Consider the following 24488-nt stretch of genomic DNA (forward strand, 5'->3'; position numbering starts at 1 on the left):
ATACTTTTTTTATAGTGTTGACAAATCATATCATTGAAAGCATAGGATCATCATTTCCACTTCCTGTAAGTATTTAATCTATGCATTTAATCTATGTACACATAACTTTAACATGCATTGCCTTTATCATTTGAAGTTTGGAAAGTACATTTCTACAGTTCCAGCCATCAGTGTTTGATTTAAAAGTGCCAGGGAGATACATGGTGTTCTGCACTGATAGACTTTAGTATCATGTGCAGCAAGGATCTGTATATGATGAAACTGACTCTTACATCTGCTTTTATCAAGAAAAGCTAGAGCCTGACCAGAAGTCTTGTTTTGCCACAAACGCAACATCTTTTATTCTGTGCAGCATCTTGATCTATTTGAAAATTATCATTGTGTGCAAAACTTGCAAAAATCTCTTTAAAACTTTACAAGACAATTTATCAATATTGCACAGATAATTACATGTCCATATCTCACTTTGTTTTCTAGGTTTTATTGCAGACCGTCCTACACTTTCTACTTCTTGACTGATGGTCTTTCGAATTTTTCTTTTTCAGAAATCACATCATTTTGGACTTTATAGTTATGTCCAGTCTCATCAATAGCAAGGCTTTGTTGAATGTTACTCTTTACTTTAGAAAACACGTCTGCGTGAGAAGTGTGTTTCCACTCTCCGCCAAACACTTCACAAAAGTTGTCCCACGTAAGTACATTAATTGTTTTTATCTTTCTGTAGAATGGTGTGGTGACCTTAACTAACTTGTTAAATTGGTTCAATACACAAATAAAAAAATGTTTTTTCATATGAAACACTTTTTTAATTATTCCTTCTGCTTTTGTATTTAAAGAAATACTTCACAACATATCTAGATTTTGGTTTCGCACTTCTCCAGTGAGTTGTAAAGCCTCAAGAGTGGAACCTGTTTCATTCCTCTGTTTAGGATACTTTCTTTGATTTCTTCTAAAAAACCTTTTGCTTTTTACTAACTTCTAACAGTATTGATAAATGTTTTGTTTTATCACTTTCACTTGAAATATGCTTGCCACCATTGATTGGTTCACTTGGCATATCTGAATTTGGAAATGTTCAAAACTATTAACACTAACAGGCATGGATGTAGTGTCATTAACATATATTTGTTCAGAATTTGAAACATTACTTTTACCAACTGTAAATTTAAAGATATTACTTCCCTGCAAACAAAACTTCTTTATGGCATGTTGTTCATGCCTCTTGGCAGGCATAATTCAGCAATGCTGTAAAGAAACACATATAATAACTACATACGTACCTATTCTTCTAAAATAAAAATAAATAAAATGAAGATTAACTTACAATAAATACATAACAGTGCAATGAATAAAGATAGCATGGGTGTGTAAAAATAAACACAACAGATATACAGTGTGTGCATGGCTGTAAAGAATTTGGGGGTTTACTAAGTAGGATGTGTACAAGTAGAAAAGGTGGTGATAGATGGAATGGGAATAAAAAGTATGAGTCAGGTGCCTGAAATAAGGCAAATGCAGAAAGAATGCATGCTGGTGTTAACAACAGTGGAAGTAGGGTGGATGGGTGGGTATTGGTCAGAAATGAGAGACAGACACAAAGTGGTAGTGTTCTCAACATCATACATCTTTATTAAAAGTAAAGGGTTGGATAAAAGCCTCTCTGTCCCTATCTTAAAGAATGTTTTCCTGCCTAGGAAACTAAAACTAAAGATCAGTCTGAATCTTATCATTAACATCACATAAACTGTCCTTGTGTGCAATACAACTCTGACCCTCATATTAAAAATGAACAACTAAGAAGTGTAACAGAAATGTGTATCTAACTCATGTTTAGCCAATATGTTCAAAGGAGAAACAAATAAATAAGTCCAACAAAATGGTTTATCCAAAAGAGAAGTTGTTGGATCCAGAGGGTAATTCCCTTCCCCTGGATTATTTTAGGAAAGATGACAAAACATTTCTTATCCCAAATAATATTTCCTTAAGGGGGGCAAGAATATCTCTTCTCAAAGTTAGGAAAAGTGTTTCTTTAACCAACTGCTTCAAGGATTTCAAAATGTCTCTTTTACCCAATGTTTCAAGAATGGCAAAATATCTATTTTACTCAATTGTTTCAAGGATGACAAAACTTCTCTTTTACTCAATAGCTTTATATATCATTTCCTGGCATATCCCCTTGCTAGGAAATGTTCATTAGTTCCCTCAGATTCCATGGTATACTCTCTCACCTGGTATCCTTGAACAATGTCTCTCTCTTTCATATACTTTAAGTGGACTCCCTGGTTATACTCTCCTGCTAGGTATCCCCTTCTGGGTTCTATAGGGCCCTGATGTACTCTCCTGCTAGGTATCTTTCCCCCAAAATGCTCACTGCCTGATATATTCCAGTTATCAATTCTTCTTTCAATGTTCTCTTTATTTCCTAGCATAGCACAGTTGTACCCCTTGTAAGGAAGGAAAGGGCAAATTACCCCCGCAATTCATTCTACACGAGATGAACCGCTTACTGTTGCACTAGTGGGGGATGCCTCCATCGCCCTTCTGCTGCCATGAGGAATAAGGCCTCAGCAGAAACAGAGGTGGGGCTATTGCAAGACACACTTGGACTCTATTTTTGTGTGCCCTCAACTCCATCTTTGGACTAGGCTGCAGTCTGGCACTACGAAGTCTCTTCTCCCCTCTGCAGTGCCATGCGCAGCAAACACCAACCACACCCATCTTTTCTGCACAGCCCAAGTCCCTTTCTCACGGATGCATTGAAGCTAACTGCAACAATTAACACTATGTATCTTTTCATTCTTCCTCCGAGATCACTGTCCTGTGTGTAAACTGGCCCAAACCATGACTTGTAACTCATCCATCTCTACAAACCTGCAACTGCACCCAACACCCTCGCTGTTGGAAAATGACTGCTTGTGTAACCCTGTGCCCTCCTAAGGTATTCTTTTGATGTAACAGAAGTGTGACCCCACTGTGCTAACCACCCCTGAGTGCCCCCAATAAACCCAGACAACTGTCACAGTATAGTTCATCCTAAACTAACATGTGCCACTCCACTCCCCTCCCTGATGTGCCAGATAAGCCCAGTCCCCAGGTTATCGCAGAAGGCAAGACCCCGGCACTCTTCACCTTATGAATGATCCAATGTAAACCAATGCCATTATGTATGTACAATTTATAGGCCTCTAAGATTTATTCAAAGGTATATTGATGCTCATTGTTTATTGCATGTCTAGGAAAGTGTGTAGATTAGCTCGTGAGGTCCAGTCGCCTCTTTGACCTGCCCTAACCTTCACCTCGCATGGACCGGCCCAGCTGAATCATGTGGTGTCCAACCTCCCGCCAAGTCATCAGCCAATCCCGTGGAGCTGGCCCATAAAGAACTATATGTTCACCTCCTTTCCAACCAATGCAATTGTAATATGTAGCCTGTATAAAACTCATCACTGATGACGCTGTAACCCTTTAAAACACATTGTACATGTAATGTTTGCCAGAGCGCTCTCAAGGCAGCAGAATTCTCTAGATGTTGAATATCATATAAACTTTGACAAACTCGCAATCAACTTTCGTGGTCTCATTCCCTACTGGGATGTGTCCTTTATTCTGATTTGTATTGTTGTCGTGGGGAGTGAGCACTTTCACCCTGTACTGTCTATACTTCATTGACTCTGGATCTAAGTTGCCCCACGCTTCCTCATATGCCCCTCTCACATATGAAGACCTGCTCAAGTTCTATGTCTGTACTTCTTCGCTGGTAGTTATTTGCTTATGCCAATGTTTTCTCCAACTTTCCCCATATTGACTTTTCATACATGGAGACTTGACAGCTTTCAAAAGAGTGACATTTCAGGCATGAGGAATTGTGCAAATTCAGTCTTTTTAATTTACTTGGTCGATATTCAAAATGCTCTCTTTAATGTCTGTGTACCTGTCGGTATGCCCCGGGGGTTGCCACTCTCTCCGGGCCAACTAACTGGTGTCTCATGGCACTGCCAACCTCCTGCATGCTGCTGTGGTGAACTCAGAATGCGAGAATGGTGTCCTCCCATTTGACAGACCTGCTTTCAACTCTTCACTCAGTCTCGTTTCCACTCGCTGGTTAGGTGGCTTCCTTTATGCAAATCCATGTTCTGCAGAGCTTCTCCTTTGCTGCTGGTCCCCTTGTGGATTCACTTTGGAGCCTGCCATGCCCCTGTGGGTCTCTTGTCACTCCGGTGCAGGTTGTTGATATGGGGCATCTTGGGAGCACCTGCCTGCTTTAGCCCAGTCTGCTATGGAGCATCTGCCTTCTCCACCATTTCTGCCTCTCACTTCACCTAAGCCGCGTCTCCTCTCTAAAACTTTGATTGTCAGTAAAAAAACATCTTTAAATGTCCCACATACTTGATTCACCTTGCAACAACTAGTCTGCACATTTTGATTAGGGTTTATTTCAATCCACATTAACTCCTTCTCCCTCTTTCATGTCTCAGTACCTGAGACATGATGGGAGTTGGAGTCCATAGAATTAACAGGACTTTTAAGGATATTTTGTTTGGGCTTTCTGCCTAGTACAACATCATCACAGATAGGGGATGTTTTGTGTGTGTTATGTACATATGAGGTATGCCTGGCATTCAATCTAGAACGGTTGTTGGGAAATGTTTAAATTTTACAACTGGATGGATTTCTGTAGTGACAGCATGCTGTCAGATATTTAGGAATTATAGGTTTTTCCTCATTTAAAAAGGTAGAATATCACGTTTCTCCCAATGGAGCCACCAAATCACCCTGACAGCCATCTCATCCCATGTCATCCTCCCTCATAATACCACCCGCAGGGTCAGGATAAGGTAGCAGCTCCCGTGCCATGGCCACATGGGGGGAGATCTTAGGCTGGGGATCAGTGATGACTCCACAGGTTTCATCACATAATACAGAAAATTACAGGATTCTGACCTAAAAAGTATTGAACTGTTTCTTCACCACTTACTAAAAGGGCACTTTTAACACTGCTGAGAGCCTTGCTGCAACCCTTCTATTTCATGGAAGCATACAGTGGTCATTCAATCTATTATATATGATAAATGCTTGCATTTAAACAGTGCATGCTTACAAAGTGTGCGTTGACATAAGGTTACCTTAGACAGGTGTACCGCACAAGGTTGTTTTCTATTTGAGGGAATATCTTAAAGCACTGTTCATATTGTACATAAAGACATCAGTCACCTCCAAGGCCACACAGCATTGGTTATGTGTGGACTGATGTTGCACTGCTGAGGCCCATCATGTGCCTATTTTTCTTGCAGTAATTCACACTTTGAAAAGCATTCTGTGACTCTTTTACGTAAAGGAAGATTCCATTACTGAGGTATTTCCTTATTTATATATGTACAGGTTTAACTGCTAGGGCCAATGCTTCCACTTCTGTGGCTTGTGCTTACAGAAACTAAGTAGAGGGAAGGTTCCATTACACCAATACAGGCTACTGGGCTCTTTTCCACTTGACAGAAAGTCTTAATGCTAAGGGCAATAGTGACTTCTTTAGGACCTTACAATACCGTACTCCATAATGTTATATTAGTAATGGAAACATTTCTTTCTACTGCCCATGTGCACTATTTATACAAACTTGCGCTTCTCAGTCCAATTCAGTACCTAATATATTTGAGTAAAGATTGTTCTAATGAGCCGACTGTGACCTACACCATAAACATATCTCATCCTAACTTCTTATGTGTCTGTGTGTGTGTGTGTGAAAAAACGATGAGCGTAGTTCTACATATACAAAGCTTACACTACTGGGGTACATGCTTTGTCTGGTTGTAGGGTTAATCAAAATAGAAATACTGCCACTCACAATGGGCTCATTACGAGGAGGATGGTAAGTGGTTAACGGCGCCTGTAAAGGTGCCAGAGCCGTTAAACCCTTACTGCCCCATTACGAGGTCCGCTCGGGGGACCCACTCAGGACGCCTGGTTTTATCAGACGTCCTTAGCGGGTCCCGCGAGCGGCCCCGCATGCTAACAAAGGTCCCGTCATTAACAGGCCCGTTGTTAGCATGCTCCCCATTCCCATTGAGCCCTGTGGGGGCTCACTTTGGAATGGGGATGGACCGGGTCCGGGTTCCCTGAATGGGGAAATACCGAGCCCTCCAAGGTCAGAATGGCCCAGTATTTCCCCATTCAGGGAACCCGGATCCGGGTTTGGGGGTAGCCATGTCCTTACCCATCCAAGCTGCGACCATCTGGAATTCTCTGCCCCTCCACATCTCCAACATTGACAATCACCTGGTATTTAGAAAGGCACTTAATACCTGGCTCTTTCCTTCCTCCTCTTGAAATCTTCTCACAAGCTATGCTATGATTGAGGCACATACATAAGCAATGGCCCAAACCCGACAACACAATTATCCCCCCAATTCCACCACGGAGGCTGGCAGAGTTCACAATGGAACACTGATAAACTACCTCCCAATCCCAGAAGATCATACATCATTCCCCCATCCCTTCAGGCCCCCTCCAACTGCTCAGGCTCTCGATCTAAGGAGTCTTCTGCTGGTGAGAATAGCCATTGCGTTGGGCCTAGGAAGCAACATCGAAGATGAACTCCATCCAAGTTTAAGGTACGTATAACTGGCAGTATGTCTGTGGACACATGCCGCAGGCACAGCCAACCATCCATGCACCATAGAATGCAGCTATGGCTGGCAAATCTGGTCTAGCAGTTCACATAGCTGTCTGCACTGAAACACCTAATATGCCTCAACACCTCTACCATTAGTATACAGCAACAGCCTACGAGAAATTACGGTGTTGCTGGGCACACATAGAGTCAGCCACACTAGCACTCTATCCTAAACCACCAGCAGCACCTGCTCATTTGCCTGACCTCTGGGCTGCTTACTGGAACCCAGCCAGCCCTCCTAATCCCTAACCTGGCAGAATGCACACACGCATATTAAAGTAAACTATTAGAATCTTCCATTGATGAACTTTGGTCCCCGAGGGCATTCCAATCACAAAGCGCATCGCGGCCATACAAATGGGCAAGTAGTGCTATATAAATGACAAATAAAATACCATACAATACATATGATGATAAAGGTATATTTTCCAGTCTTCTGACTGTAAAAAAAGAAAACATAATTAGAGAACATACTTTAGGGAATAAAATTAGTTACAGATGTACACACGTACCTTTTTTTACCTTCATTGTTAGTGCATCATATGCACTATGTTCGATACATTTGTGCACAGTGCACTGTTGTTCTCTTCACATATAGTAATCACTGGATCATTGGAAAAAAAAACAAGGTGGATAAACAAAAAACATACACTAACAAATCAATAAGGTAAATGGGTGGGGGTATAGTGGGTGGGGATACACTGAATTGGTACAGGTACACAGGATGCAGTAGAATGGGTGAGAGTACAGCGTGCTGGAAATACATTTAGGGGGAACTGAAACTACTGTAGGGTGTCTGAGGTTCGAAAAGAAGGGATATGATGGGTTGGATATAAACAGTGAGAGTATGGTGCAAAACGGTACAGAGGGTTATGGTACAATGCATGGGTAACCATACAGTGGTGGGGAAAGGGTGCATGAACAAAACATCCATCCCCCCACAGAAGAATTATGCAGAATGAAGGAAATGGTGCATAGGCAGAGCTATTTCATACTACAGGAACACCACTGTCTTAAAGAAAGTGAAAACATACAATGCAAGCTGTGTTGAAAGAAACTACACCGGGGACCATCCAACATCTCATGTCAGAATTTGGGGACATCCCTGCTCATCCAATATCTGGTTAAGAGTGCATTGGGATGATGTTGATGACGAGTACAGAAAGGCCCAGGAGAAATACAAAATACAAACACCTGTTCTGAACTCTTCTTGTCTTCACATATAGGAACCATTCGGTTGTTGGGGGAAAAAATTTGGTAGGTTGAAAAAAAATCAATACATTTTGTCACACAACTCCTTTACTTTTCCTCATTGCTTTTTCTTCTGACTACTACCAACAGGTGTTGTGGCATCAGGTTCTACACTAGCAACCACTACAGCAACCTCTGTTCCATCTACCCAAAGCATTGTATCTTTCACATCCTCCACCAGCAAAGTGCAAAGTTTTGCCCTGCAAATGTCACAATTCTTTCAGGGTGGGAGATGCCATTTTCTGCCTCAGAAATCTTTTTACATTATTTAAATGTTCAGTTGCATATCAATGACCACGTGTTAGGTCACCCGTTAGCCTGGCTACATACAACCAACTGCGATACCATCTATTGTTGTATACTTAGTTGGAGTTTGTATTATGTACCTGTACTATTACTTGTCACTATAGGTGGTGGTTACACATTGATTTCCAAAGCACTATACTGTTTTAAGCTTTGTATGAATGCAATTTAATGGTTAACTCAGTCACATCAAGGTTTTGTGAATATGAACTACCCTTAATGTACTGAACCCTTTTTACAAAAAATCACAAAAAAAGAACAAATGCATGACTTTGAAATGCATCAACAGCAAATTTTAAAAAAAGCTGTAACTTTCATATCTATTTCTTGTCTGTATCTCTCAAATATAATGAGTACCACTTCATCCAGAATGTCTCTGGTAGTTTGTAACATGATAGATTAAACCTAGGCCTACTAAAATTAAAAAGGAGACCTCAATACCAAAAGCGTCAGGGCAGACCCCTCTTTGTACCATGCATATGTTTGTCATGTCTTTTTCATTGTTTTTTGTATTTCTTTCTGCCAAGAGAAAACTGCAGACAGCTGGAGATACTTTATGGTGGGGGTGCAGTGAATGTTTAGGACATGCACAAGCAACTAAACATTTACCCTCAGAAACCTGGACACAAAGAGGGAAATAGGAGCATATAAATGCTGTTGATTTAAAAATCGATTTTCTAAGCAGCATGTTAGTGAAAATTAAAAAATACATCAAGAATGAGTAGACCCACCATTTGTACCTTATTTACAAGTTAACAACTAGGCAATAGCAAAACATGTCTACAGTACTGGTAAGCCGAACCTGGCAAGAGCAGCTGTACTATGTTAGCACTACATGTAATCTGACAGCAGTGCTCATAAAATAGTATGGCTTTATATATAAAAACAATGCTACATTTTATGGAATGTATGAGAGTATTAGACTTTAACAAAAATAATGCTTAGATGTATCAACAAAGATGAATATATTTAATAGCACCTCAGTAAAGCACTAACAATGCACAGGTGTATGGGCAGCACAAACAATTTTCTAATGCTATATAGTTTAAAAGAATGCACTTTCTAAACACTTTCACAGTACAATAAACTGCCACTTAATCTGAGCAGGTGGAAAATACCACTGGTTAATATAACTGGAACACAGAATACTGCAAATAAACCTTTAAATATATGAATATTTACTGACCCTAATATGTACATATTTTCTGACACTTTCACATCAGCCACACACTCAGCAAGTGTACAGTATAGTATGACTTCTGTAATCAAAATGAGAAAAGTGGACAAAATGGTGACTTTTATATTTTTCAAAATCAATACCACAAACAGAGGACTACATAATAAGTAAAGTACTATAATATGCAAAACATTTTCACTGCAACCTATCACAGATAGTTTACACAAGTACAGCAGTAACACCAAACAACGATAAAATGCGGCTATTTAAACGTGGCTATAAATAACACCTTGTAGCCTCAGATACAAGCACATTTTTACTAACTCAAAACAAACCTTGAAAACCTTTAAAAGTTCAAATAAAACAAGGGTAAACCCGAGGACATAAAATGAGAAACACAAGTAAAATTGTGTGATCTAACATCCACAAAATAATATGATTACTGCACAGAACACATATGGCTTAATACAAGCGGCTGCTTGTAGAACATCAGCCAATCAAATGAGATATTTTAACATGCCTACATACGACTGTCCGCGCACTGTATTCCCATGGTTATAGAATCACCCCATGAACGGTGCAGTTATGTGGAAAAATTATGGAAACACAGTGGGCCTCATTATGAGTCCGGCGGTAAACGCGGCGGTAAAACCGCCTGGTTACCGCCGGACTCGTCTTACCATTCCGCCTCTGTGATTCCCGGAATTACCGGGGCACTACAACCCCGGTTATCCGGGAATTACGGAGGCGGAATGGTGTTAATCCCCATTCCCATTGAGTCCTATGGGACTCGATGGGAATGTGGATCATGGAAACACCGGCAGCATCTCGTAATGCTGCCGGTGTTTCCTCGTCTGCCTGCAGGCGGGCGGAGTTAAACCCGCCAGGTCAGACCTGAACATCACCTCCCGCCTCCAGGAGTCAGGATCAGGTGGTCCGGAAACAAAGGTGGCGGCGGGTTTACCGCTACAGTTATTTCCGGACCGCCTGAGTTATAATGAGGCCCAATGTTACCTTACAGTCCCAAGCCCTCACCAAGTGACCCCAACATCTATGCCTCCTGTCTCCACTCCCTTAATGTCCTCATCACCTCCCCTGCCCTCTCCCTTTCCCCCTATAACACTTCTGTGATGCAGTTTAGATCAAAATGGTGGTTAGTCATGGCTATGCAGCCAGGGAAAATACACAGCATGCCATTGATCTATATATAGCCGCGGTAACAAAGCGTGAAAAACAAAGCCGCAAGTACATGCGCCGTGCAATGACAAGTGTTACCGTAGATGCGGATTAATACTCCAGTCGTTGCTGGGATTAGCAGCGCATCAAACATTGCCATAACAATAGCTGGTGAGGTAAGCACTATTATGGATTTATGTTTAAAAGAATACATATATTTACATATGTATATATGTGATTATTTACTAATCTTTGGGCCTCATTACGAGGTGGGAGGTAAGCGATTACCGGCACCGGTAAGGACACCGGTGCCGGTAATTCCTTACCTCCTTACCACGAGTTCCCTTTGCGGGTCCTTCCATAACGCCTGGATTTTGCAGGAGTTAAGAGCGGGACCCGCAAAGGGACTCTAGAGCTAATAACGATACCGCAATTTGCTGTACCATTATCAGCGCCTTCCCCATTCTCATTGGGTCCTATGGGGGCTCAAATGGGACTGGGGAATGGCCCTGGTGAATGGGGAATTACTGGTCCCTCCGACCTCGTAATGGACTGGTAATTGCTCTATTCACCAGGGAGGAGTCAGAAGGGTTTTGGAGGCAGCCATGGAGCTAATAGCTCCATGGCTGCCTCCAACCTCGTAATGAGGCCCTTTGCATTTTGTATTTTCAGACATATACAGTATAAGAGAAAATGGCAGAATAGGACCAAAAGGGTGGATGTAGGCTACATAAGGGAACAGAAAGTGTGGATAGAGTGTATAGATAGACTAAACATGGTGTGGGTACAATAGTAATAATAAATCTGCAAATAGGGTGAGTACATGGTGAGAATCAGGTTTAGGTAACAATAGAGAAAATATAGCTGCAGTGAGTATAGGGCCTGGTTCAGGTAGTAAGGATGAGGAGACATTAGGTGAATGTACAGAAGGTATATGCGCAGGGGTACAGACACTTGCCATGTCCACAGTAATATGCATAGCTATACAGACACTAGCCATATCGACAGTAATATGTGCACTGTATTTGTATTAGAAAATGCATTTTTCAGTAAAAAAAGGAAATATAACTACCTAGAGAACATACTTTTAGGAATCACAATTAATTATAGTTCAATACATAGGGTTATTTTTTCTTGACCCTCATACGTTTTTCATACTTCATTGAAATGTTTTGCTGAAAATTTAGAACAGTGCAAACATAAACCTTTAACCTCAGTCACATGTCTACAAAAAGGTAAACATATAAATATAAATGCTGTTATACAAAGCCTAGCTGTAGCGTAACTTTTGCTAATTTACTAGACAACATATCCTAAGGGAGCCGGCAGCTTCCGCACAACTAGACAGAGTCAGTCACACTTACTGTATGGATAGGAGTCCCAAAACCCTACCATATCAATGGGCATGGGTTTTAACTCCCGATGCGATCTTAAAAAGAAAAAAAAAAAAACCTATAGCCGCAGGTACGGAACTACACATATCCTTTATAACGCAGCTATTGGGAAAGCCAATTGTGGGAACAAAATGACTCCCAGCCCCCACAAGCACTCACCAAGTGTCCCCCGATTCAGTACCTTCTTCTCAGACACCTATGATGGCCTTCTCAACTCCCCTGTCCTCTCCCATTCCCCCATAACATAGGCTGTTTCCATGATGCAGTTTGCTTTGAGATGTCGACTATTCAAAGCTACAGAAAGCTTTGTGTTTCAAACTCACTCCCTAGACCCCCTCCAACTCACAAATTTCACTTGGTGCCCTCTAGACATCTCCCACCTCTAGCCTGATGGCATTTGCATGTTGTTAACCTGCAAATGGCTTTTTTCCTGCGTTTCATTTTCCCATATCTTCGGCTGTAGTTGGCAGCTATTTCATTTCTAAAAACACCCAGTTTTGGGTACATCCCCGACATATAGCTAACTATTTTTGAGAGGGGGTACAACCTTCTATGACAAATATTTACATAACTAGTGCACGGAATGACCCCAAACCAGGCATGGATCACGGCCTTTCCCAAATAGCATGGCTAGTGGTTGGGCAGTATTCAGCCGTCCACACCAACCATGGAGAGAAAGACTTTAGTTTTAAGCACTGTTACGGTGAAACAATCTGCGAAAAACCTTTAGTTGAAGTGATGTTCAGTGCCAATTAAATGCAACAAAACACCTGAAATTTGGCAGATGCTTAAAGCTATGCCACCTTAACTATGAGGCCTGCATTGTGCAGCCCTTAAGCACCCTGATAACATCAGAAATGTCACCGCTTATGATAACACATATGGCATCACTGACGGCATTATGAGTGACATCACTGGTAAAGCAGATCATGCGTGCAAGAAAGAGAGTGATGCAACATTATAAAAGCATGTTTATGCATATAAGGAGGGATTCCGGTGCAAAGCTTAGTTGGAGATTGCATTTAAAAATAGTGTCCATTTACATCCACGGAATACTTACACAGGGATACTCTAGTATCCTTATCACTCTTTTCTTTTCTAAGAAAAGTCCCCTATGCAAAGAAGACATTTGAGTCTCCATTATGACTTTACACCTGTCCACCTAAGAATACAATATACATAATAAGGGCAGTTTTCAAAGTTAACATATCAACATATGGCAATCAACATGCTTTTAATATAACAAATCAAATGGCAGACCTTGATCATGTAAAATAGTAAAGACTAGGGAAGGTGGCCTGCAAGGGTCAACACTGTTAAAAAAACACATTAATGTAGTGAGGACACATATTAATCAGGACTATAGTAGTTAATATACTGAATGGAAAAAAGTTGTGCCAGGATTTGAAGCCGGCATTACAATACACATTTTGGACTATGACTCCCATTTTTCCTCAACATTGCCTATGCTGGGTAGGGCTAGTGGACGTTGTAATGTAAAACCTCTGGAGATCCAAAGCTTGAATGATTTTCCTATATTGTATCTAAATTGTCAATTGCTATATGGAAGAGCAACTTTCTGTAGTACCCCAACTACTATATTACACGGCGCGCGGTAGCGGCCGTGTAGTTATGGATAATTTGCTATACCCATAGGAAGATCACCTATTCGGAGGCTTATAACTTTGCTCTCCGTGGAAGAATCTTCACCAAACTTTTGAATTATTTGGGAAAGTTGGGTGAGGTCTCGTGGAGGGGGGCAAAGTTATAGGGGGTCCCAAATATTTATTTTTCCATAGACTGAAAGGGGAAAACTTTGCGCATGGCTACAGGTCGAATGGCTGGATGGATCTTAACCAAATTTGCGGCAGGAGTGGGGCTTTGTTCAGAAAGCGTGTTTTTGTGTGTTTGGTGGAAATCCGACCAGTACTTTTGTTGCAAAGAACTGAAATATACATCTCAAAAAATGAGTGATCTCTGGCACAGCTCAGCGTACCTATTTCCCTGTTCGCTCCATGGACAGAAGTCCCATTGGCTTCCAGTATGCCATGATGTCGGCGAACATTGGACGTGGCCGATGGTTGGTTGGAGGGAAGTGTGATGTGCATCAACCTTTTTGGGAAACGCTGCCATGGTGTATCGGAGGATAGTGCCGTGCCGGAAGGGGTTGCAAAACATGGTGTTTTCATTTCTACACCTGTTTTGTTTTTGTTTGATACGCGTAGGAAAGTATGCACGTCTTCCCATGCATACTCTGCACAACTCAAAGTGACAAACCATGTGGGTGGGCCAAGGTTGCGCAGCATACACCGTACATCTGCATGCCATCAGAATCAGTACTCTTTCGTACCATGCATGTTTGCCAAGAGATTTGTAATAGTTGAATGTAAAACATCATCCTTCTCTTCCACCTTTTGAAGTAGCTGTGTAGCAGACATGTTTTGAAAATGGGAACATGTCTTCAATGTGTGGGCAACTCCATAACACAGCGTTGCCAGTTCACTTTCAAAGAGGAGGTGGAATATGTACTCCAAGTTCTGTCTAAATCTAGGGTCTTCAGAATACGTTCGTAAACAGCGGTATTCTGATGCTGTTATTTGTGTGCACCTTTCATCATATCTTCCACCTTTTCCAGTTGGGAAGAGTAGAGGAAAGGCTTGTGGATCTACACTTTTTTCCCATATACTGATTGGCGCTTCTTTGGCGTGCCGCATTTGATATGTTTCTAATGCATTATCTATGGTGTTTTTGGAATGCAGTTGGTGAATTGTATAGTGGTCTAAAATATTGGAGGCTGCACTAGGATCTAGACGTTCAAATTGGCCAGTTGTTGAGGAGTCCTGAATTATTTCGATTGTTTCTCTCAGGTTTTCTTCAAGGTTTATTTCCTTGTAGTATTCATTGTTTTGTTTAAGGTATTGCAAGGCTTCCCTAACTTTGCTTAAGTCCACTAGTTATTGCCACATTGTTTTGTCTTATGTAAGTACACCATTTACCAGGATAATCAAAGGTTCTTCTATTGGCCTTTGCACTCATAGAGTGTTTACATTTTCTTTGAGATCTAATGGTAAATAAACTACTTTCCCACAAATGCCTCTCAGTAATTCGGTGGGAGGCAATTTAGCAGTTATCGGTTGAAGTCGTATTGTTGCTTGAAATGGGTGCACTGTTTGGATTATAATGCTCTCATACAAATTAGTGTTAAGAATGATGGCAAGGCGGGCACTCTGGTTCCCATTCAGGTTTTACTGTTGTAGCAACCAATTGTCTTCTCCTCCAAATGTTTTCTTTACTCCATCAATCATCAGGGAGGCTGTGTTTCTTTTCCTTTTCAGGCGTGTCTAGTTACATTTCCTTTTCAGGTGTTTCAGGTTAATTTACATATGTCTCTAAGGATTCTGCTACTTGTATTCCTTGTGGTTACATTACCATTTGTATGCACTCTGTTAGCAGTAGTGTGCATTGCACTGTTTTTAGTGCTTTTCTTTTCATGCACACATTTTGACAGATGAACTACACTGTCTTTACTGGTAGATGCATCCATTTTCCTTAATGACTGGATTAGCTCTTCTCTTTCAACTTTCTATAGGAGTTCTGTTTGCAGTGGAAGGCTACTTTCTATGTTTTTCGGTTGTGTGGCTCTATTTCTGCGTTGCTTTCTATGGAGTTGCAGTTTGGTAGGCATTGTGTAGTAGCTGTTGGTGAAGAAAGGGAAGTGTAGGTGTGCAGATTTTCAAATGTATATGTATGCAATTTGCATGATTGGATCAATAGGAGGGTAGGCATATATATTGAAGTGTGTCACTGTGTAATGGCCTTTAACTTTCTTTTGGGGACTACTATGTGGGGATTAGTCTAATGGCGGTGACATAACAAACACTGAGCACCTGTAGATGTGTCATGAGTAACAATGAAGTACATACTGGTGGATTGCCGCAAATCTATATGCTACAACACAACAATAGCGCACTCTTCTAGTAAGATGTACAACACTATGATGGTATAGTACTTACTGTGTTGCTTGCTGAAAGTAGGTATATTTCAGGTTGTATTTTGAAGTGCACATGCCAGTGGCTTTCCAAAGAGAGGTGGGTACTGCACCTGTATAAGAAGATGGTAAGAAATATGTAATGGCATAGTGCTTACATTTGTACAATTGAATATTTAAAACTATAGGGGGATGTCTTGGCAGGAAGAGAAAGTGTGTGTGTATATAAATGGATGGCTTACGATATGAATGGGGACTTGGGGGCATAATCATCTTTGTTAAGGGGGAAGGTGGGTTATTTGGGAGTGTATTGTATGACGTCTCATTGTACACGTATGTGTATTAGTGTAGGACTATTTACTTTAAAAATGGAATACTTTGCATTGCGGAAGGATGACAAAAAGGTGCGGAAAGATGTGCAGAGTACAAAGCAGAAAGTTGCTTATAAAAATGGCTTCTATGGGCAAATGGCAACTTTGCCACCATCCAAGACCTACCACTGTAGGATCATTTCACGGTAGGTGATGGGAGAAATAACAGTATACATTTTGAGTATTTTATGGAGGTTCAGTGCCAGGTACCCTGTTGCTATGAACTTACAACACAGTTGTAAATTTAGTGTACAAAAAGTAGTAATACCTACAAGGCGTGGGGATGGGTAGCGATGCCGATGTATGTGGATGCAGAACTCATAGATTGTTTTACAGTACTTTCCTGTGCAGGCGCTTTTTATTTACAGGACACTTGAACTCTGCGTGTTTAACGGTTGGTATGGACTGTTCAACAAAAGAGATAGCGTTAGATGGAGAATTCTTGGATGTGATTGGTGGATGCGTATGTGACTGTTTAACAGTAGCCAATGAGGGAGTGCTGGGAAAGACTACTGGAAAGGGAAGAAGGACTGCCCCTGCTTTACTGGGGCGTGACCCGTGCAGTAGTTGGGGAAAGCCCACATGCTACATGCTGTCCTTAATATGCTTGCCATGGAAATGGGACTACAGATTATCAAATCAGGTGTATGTCTGATTTTCTGTTCCATGCTAGGATGTTCTTCTGTGCCCATGAGAGCCTTAGTCCCTCTAGTTTGACTTTTGTCAGTGGAGCTGATATTTTTTCCCCCTATTGAAATGAGTCTTCTGATCCACAATGTAAAATGTAGTTTGCAGGAACTTTTGTAATAATGTAAGGAGGAAAAGCCGAGCGCAACCCCCAACAACTACCACACAAATAGGTGTTTCTCTACATGTTGCTTAACAAAAATAAAAATAAAACACTTTTCAAAACTACCAACAAAGCAGCCACTCTCTATGATACGGAATATGCGGGATGAAGTGGCTCCATGTGGGTCCTCTTTGTGCCAGTTTGGTGTCGCTCGCTCAACCAGACATTATTATTGTTCATTGTGGAGGGAACAGTTTAGGACATGTTAGCAGCATCTCACTGCAGTTTGCAATGAAGGAGCCATTCTGGCAACTCATGGAAATGTTCCCAAAGTCACACATCATTTTCTCTCTCATTGCCCAGAGACAGATGTGGCTGCATTCTTCCTCGTGTAAGCCACAAATGGAGAAAGTGTGGTGCAATGTGAACAAGGCTGTTTGTGCTTTTTTGCGAAACGTTGGCATGTTCTCCTTCCACAATGAAAACATTACGTTTCGTAGTAGCAACATTTTGGATGGAGTTCAACTGACAGATGCTAGCAATGAGTTGTTTCTGTGTAATATCCAAAATGCATTGCAGTGCTTCCTGCAAGTTTAGCAAGCATTTTCCCTTCGGCTGTTCACCACTTTGTACGTTTGAAACACAAACAGCACAAAAAGGCTCTTTCCGGAGCCACCACTTTGTTTTACGAATGTGTACAATGTTTTTGACGGAGTCCCGGCACCCATTGTTAACAACGCTGTACACGGCGCTCATAGGCAGCGTCACTGCCTGCATGCTTTCATTCAAATTGTATTTTTGAACAGTGCAAGGTGGCTCTGACAAGAGCCTTTTTGTCCCCCCGCCCTTTCTGGTTGTATTGCATTTTTCCTGTTGTTATAAAACACGCCACAGAAGGATAGGAATGGAAGGGAGGTGTGGTACCAACCACAGGGTTAGGAAATTGCACTTTGGGATCATAAGATATTGGGTGGACCTTACTTGGGTAGGGGGCACTCTTTGTCATGCTCCCAGACCGAATCCTCAAAAGCACTTCGAAATTGTTCCCCCTGTGCGGTACCGCATCGCAGTACATGCACAATACAGTGACCTTTGAAAGGTATTGGTCTGTTGCACTGTGTATGGCCTGCAAGGCTGGTTGTGGGACACGCTGGCCCACTGGAATGTCCCTAGTGGTGGCAGGAGCAGATGCAGAGGATGCTGTAGAGGAAAGTAACCTACTGCCTTCTTGGAAGGGGACAACCCTCTGAACAGCTGTCTTTTGGTTCAATTTCAGGTGCCACCGCATGGAGCTGCTGCCTTAGCTGTACAATCCAGGTTTTCCGCGACTGAGTACTATGTTACACTCAGTGCATTTTTTCTGGTTTGTACGAGATTTGGGCACATCTCCAACGATCCTAAATAGTTTCCACACCCAAGACTCACACTGGCTGCAGGCAATGGGGACTCCCTCTACTTAATCCTTGTTTCCTTTTTGATGTCCATCCACATTATAATGTATGTTCCCTTTCGCACAACCTTCAGAAGGAGGTGTTGGTGGTGAGGGTGTGGGTGCACCTGGGTGTTAGTCATAGCTATGCACGGTGGTGGCACGAGTTATGGTTGCTTAGCTTACCATAAATGGCAAATTTCTGGGGTTTTTCGGTTTTACTTGGAACCATAACGTCTCTTTAACAAAGTTTTTTTCACTGAATTTCATAGGTTTTTAGTAGCGCAACCTAACCATAATGTCCCTTTAACAACATTTTTATACTGAATTTCATAGGTTTTTAGTAGCGCATTTTAACCATAATTTTCTGTAGCAAAGTTTTTTCACTGAATATAGATATATAGAAAGGTAAGTTTGATAAATGTTTACTGAACCCGCTACCTAGGCTATTGCGTCTGATATCCGAGGACCATGCACCTGTTCGCAGACGGACTCAGACAACATCAACACTATCCAAAAACTCAGGGAGTATCTTACATTGTTATATCATCCAAAAAAAACACTAAACATGTTAAAAAAACAGCACATAAATAAATGTAATTGAATAATAAATATGTATGTAAGACACTAAGGGGCCGATTCATGGAACAAACGTGCGCCGTAAATCTATGCGCAAGCAGGCGCAAGGTAGCGAAAGCGCGAGAAACGCAGCGCACGCGTACGTGTGAGATGCAAGGAAGACGCTGCGCGTGTTTCCCGCTGTCCGTGCGCCCAATCCAGCCATGGCGCATGCAGGCATACACGGTGTGCGCTATGCGCACAGCAAAAGCGCACATAGCGCGGCGCACACAATCAAAGTGGGCGGAACAGTGGGCGTAAACCGCGGAATGGGGAATAACGCGTGAAAAAGAAGGCGTAACTGGGGAAGTACTGCAGGGAACTACACGGAACGCCCACACGCACGCAAACAACCCGTATTCATGGATTTGAATACGGGAAACCCGCGCATGGCAAAAGACGCACACAGGCGTCAACGCGTCCGCCACACGAAGGCAGGCGGAAGCGTCCCCGCGCACAGTATAAAAGTGCGCGCAAACAACAAACACGTATATACAGCTACGATGAATGCCCCATTTGTCGCAGCACTGATCGTGGGACACCGCAGGAGGAGGAGAATAGCCAGGGCACGCATTTTCGCACCACGGATAAGCCTTTTTGGGATGCCTGATGACCAGGTCTATGGCAGGTATAGGTTTCCACCCCACATCATCCTAGATCTGGTCAGGGAGTGGGAAGATGACCTTACATCCCCCACCCTTTGCTCCCAAGCATTGAGCCCCTTGGAGAAGCTGCTCAATGTCCTGCATTTTTTGGCCACTGGGTAATTTCAGCAGACTCCTGCCATAGTGGGGGGGGGTCTCACAGGCCACGCAGTCACGCTGCCTACACCAGGTACTGGCAATCATGACAGCGCGCCCCTCAATCCGCAGGCACAGAAAGGCAGGCAGTTGTCCTGGGTTTTTTCAGGGTGGCACACTTCCCCAAAGTGCTCAGTGCCATAGATTGCACCCATGTGGCCCTACGTCCACCTAGGGCCACTGAGCACATCTACGGAAACCGCAAGCACTGGCATTCCATCAATGTACAGGTGGTATGCGATGCAAAGGGAATCATCACCTCTGTCTATGCAAACTACCCTGGCTCCACCCATGACAGTTTCATATAGAGAATGTCTGCCCTGAGCCGGGCCCTGGAAGCTGGGCAGCATGGCGACACATGGCTCCTAGGTGAGTACAAATGCCCTTGTACATGCATGCATGTCACACACACACACACAAATAAACAAACCCCAATAATCACAACCATTTACACCTCCCCAGGGGACAGTGCCTACCCTCTGAGCAACCACATGATGACGCCAATCCGGAACCCCACCACACCACCTCAGGTAAGATACAACGCCGCCCATATTGCAACCAGGGCCATAGTGGAGCGCACAATGGGAGTGCTCAAGTCACGTTTCCGCTCCCTTGACCGCTCTGGCGGGCAGCTACTCTATGCACCACCAGTAGTGTGCAGGATCATTGTGGCAGCATGTGTCCTGCACAATGTTGCAACACGGCAGGGCGTCCCGGTGGACATGGTGGTGCCCCCACATCCCCAACCACAGGCACAGGTGCTGCCCATGGGAGGGGACAGGGCACGTGGCGAGGAAGCCCGGACCCAGCTTGTGGCCACATTTTTCACCTAAACTCCCACCCCTGCGGAGTGCACACAGGCCTGGCACATACCAGGTGACAATCGATGATGACAAAGAGACAGTCAACTGTCACAACCCTACCACCCTGAGATAGTTGCCATGGAAGTGCCACATTGTCTGCATCCCTAGCTACTTAAACACAAGCTATCCTGTGTGACCAAAAGGCACACATATGACATGACATGATATGGCCTATACACAAGTATTTCAAGGTGTGATGAGGCAGGGAGGGGGGAACAAGGGAAGACAGACAACGGTACAACTAGGCCACGTGTCATTTAGATTGTGCAAGTGCAGGGGTAGGGGGAAGGGAAAAGTGCAAGGGGAAGGGGAGGGGGGGAGTGCAGTACAGGGTAAGTAGACCAAAAAACAAATACATAGGCCAGCTGGTGGCAACTGCAAAGGTAAGTGCAGACAAGTGCTGGGAAGGGGGGGGCTGTAGGGATAGAGAGACAGTACCGCAGTGCAGGGGTTGCCAGGGAGGCAGTGCAAGTGGAGAGTGGCTGGGCCAGGGACCGAGGTCAGTGAGAGTGGCCCAGTTGCAGATCCAGTGCAGTTCCAGTGAAGAATTTTGCAAGGGAGAGGCAGAGAGAAAGCAGAAGCAAAGACGAATGTCTTGAGGTGCTTCCCGAACCGGAGATGGTTCTCCTCAAGTTCCAGTGAGGCAGGAAGGCTGTTCCAGAGGGAGGGCCCTGCCGCGGAGAGAGATCTACCCCCAGCTAGTTGCTTTGAGAAGCGGATGACCCTGACCTGCAAGGTGTGAATCACACACACCTGCAAAACAGGCCATGACCATCACTGTTATGTCACTCAAACCCTCCCAAACCACAACATGACATGGCAGGCAATACCCATACACCAACACAGTAACAATAAGGTACACATTGCCATGTCCAAAATGTACAGTGGCATCAGACAATGATGCCTGATCTGGAATCAGATGAAATGACTGACCAACAACCTCCCACCCAAAATAAGTCATTTCCAAATGCATTACAAGAGTTGTAGACGTAACATAACAATGAATGCCTGTCTACATGCACATTGTGCATTGCAAAATCAACACTGCAGCTTCTGTGTGCTGTGTCCCACTCCTGCAACACACTGCTCAGCGCACAGCACAGTGAACAGCCATTGTGTGTGATGCACACCCTGAGCATCACATCTAAGCGACAGACCACATCAAAAAGCAAATTAGGCATGTACAGGATCCATAATTGGTCACAGAACATGTGCTGCAGGGACACATTGGGCACTAGAAGGCAAACAGTGTACACGTGGATATGCAAGGGTGGTAGTACATGTACTGCATCAGAGTGCAAGTGTGTGGGTCAGCAAGGACATGCACTCAACATATGCATGTGCAATCAAGTGATCATCAGTGTTCTCTACACATCACATGTGAACATTCACCATGTGTACACCCCAGCATGTCAAACCACAACTATCCCCTCGCACCTGAAAGGTAAACACAACACATGAACAGGCATTGATCAGCAGAACACAACATGTACATAGGATACCACCATTACAATGTCAGAGTTCCCATCACACTGCAGGGCAAGGCAACTATCAACAACAACCCTCCCCCTCCCTCACAAATGACCATGACCCACTGAACAACTGCACCTGGGTCATGGAGCCTTCAACCCTCAATTCCACCTGGCCACAGGATCACCTTTACCCTTCGTCACCATCTCCCACCCTGTGTGTAAAAAGGTGCCTGCACCCTCAGAATCCACACTCATTTCCAAAATCACAAAATCCAAGGCATAAAAACGAACCAGAACACCCTCCAGTAGATGACTTGACGTAGCAGTACCTCACAAAGGCCAAGTACTACCACAATGATGCAACAACCAAGGTAGCACAGTAAAACAATGTCACAACAGGATGTGAACCATGTGTGGTACATAACATAGAATGATGCACCATGAACGGATGTGTACTGTCACAGGTCCCGTGTACAGGCGCGGGAGTGTCACGAAACAACCACCCCCACCGTGTCCCGGGTGCCTGCAAGGTCAAACTCACACAGGCCCCTGAGACCCTTGTGGGGAAGGAGGTTCAGGGATATGCAGTCGGGACAGGTGTTGGCACAATGGATAACTGGAATGAGTGGCAGGAGAGGGGAGGAGGAATGACACATGAAAGTAGGGAATGCACGAAAATGTACTACCTGCATGAACACATACACAATCCAAACAAACTTGGACATCATTGTCATGGCCTTCTGTAGTCCAGGCTTAGGAGTGGCACAAACCAACCACCCCCTCTAGGGTTTTGGCGCCTGCAAGTTTGGGGCTTACACAGGCATCCGCAACCCCAGTGGGGAAAGAGGTTTAGGGAACGTTGCTTGGATAGGTACGGGAAGCAGGAACACCGGGTAGAGGGTACAGGGTTCAAAATTGCATAGGATTCCGGGTGATTAGAGGGAAAAACATACAAAATTGAATTACACATACATCCATGCATTAGTGCACCCCCAGCAAGCCTATGCAGAGCAGTTTGAAAGAAAAACAACAAGACACTTAGCTCTGGTTTTGAGTGCTGGCCTCCTGTCTGCGCACTCTCAGGTCCGGTTACAGGAACACTGCAATGCTGCAAAGAGAGCCACAGTCAACAACCTGTGCGTGCCAATTACACAAAAACAGACCACCAAACATGCCCCATAGCAACAAACTACTCTACAAACAGACAATCTGGTGTAGATGCTTCGTACCCATATATAACATTACCCCTGTGATGGCTCATACACAGTCAATGCAGTAAGTCAGCCGCCGGTGGGTGCGTGGCAAATGGAACACCAATGTGTCACAATTCACACAACATGCAATGTTCCCTGGGTAAGCAGACATACCCATATAGCAAGACATGACTTCAGAGCAAGTTGTGTACCACCATGACCGAAACAAAGTTGGCAGTGCATTTATCATAATGTACATGGAAATGAAATACACTGCACCCGAGTATGTTCCTTGCTGTATGTCCCTGTGAGCTGCCCCTTTCCATGTCTCGTAAGGCTACATGGTTGATACAAGTGCCTCGATGGACCTTGGTGTACCGGAGGGTATGTGCCACTGCCCCTGCAGGTGTCCCAGACAACCTTACAATCAACAGCCATCAGTCTACCAACACATCTGAGCTGCACTGTGTGCTTCAACACCAATATTCGTCCAAGCTCACCCTCAGTGCTGTGACTAAGCCTGCATGTGCAACTCGCCTGGTGCAAGCTTTGCTGTGTTGTGGCCCCCCTGTGCTGCTCACCTTGCCTGGAGTTCCTTGGAACACGTCAGCAGTTCTAGGATGTAGGTCTGCAATCCCTGTGCCTCTGCTTGTGCACACATGTGCATGTGGGCACCAACAAACGTGTCCAGAATTCCATCGTCCAATGGGCCATGTCTGCTGGCAAAGGTGCTCTGGAGGCTCATCCCCCTGCAGAAAGGGCATGAAACACATGATTAATGCTTCAAAGTCATCTGTGTGTGTCTCTTCAGGCATCTCATTACTTGACCATGCCAGAGAGTCACATCATAAATCACACCATCAGTCCGTCTTTCACATACAAAGTGTGGAACACTATCTACAGCATGAATTGCAACAAGCACGTGTACAGTAAAGATAAGAAAAATACTACACAATGCATAGCAATGAATGTACACATTAATCATGAAACACC

This window comes from Ambystoma mexicanum, chromosome 2q (genome assembly GCF_040938575.1).
Source record: "Ambystoma mexicanum isolate Mex_15411 chromosome 2q, UKY_AmexF1_1, whole genome shotgun sequence".
Lineage (NCBI taxonomy): Eukaryota > Metazoa > Chordata > Amphibia > Caudata > Ambystomatidae > Ambystoma > Ambystoma mexicanum.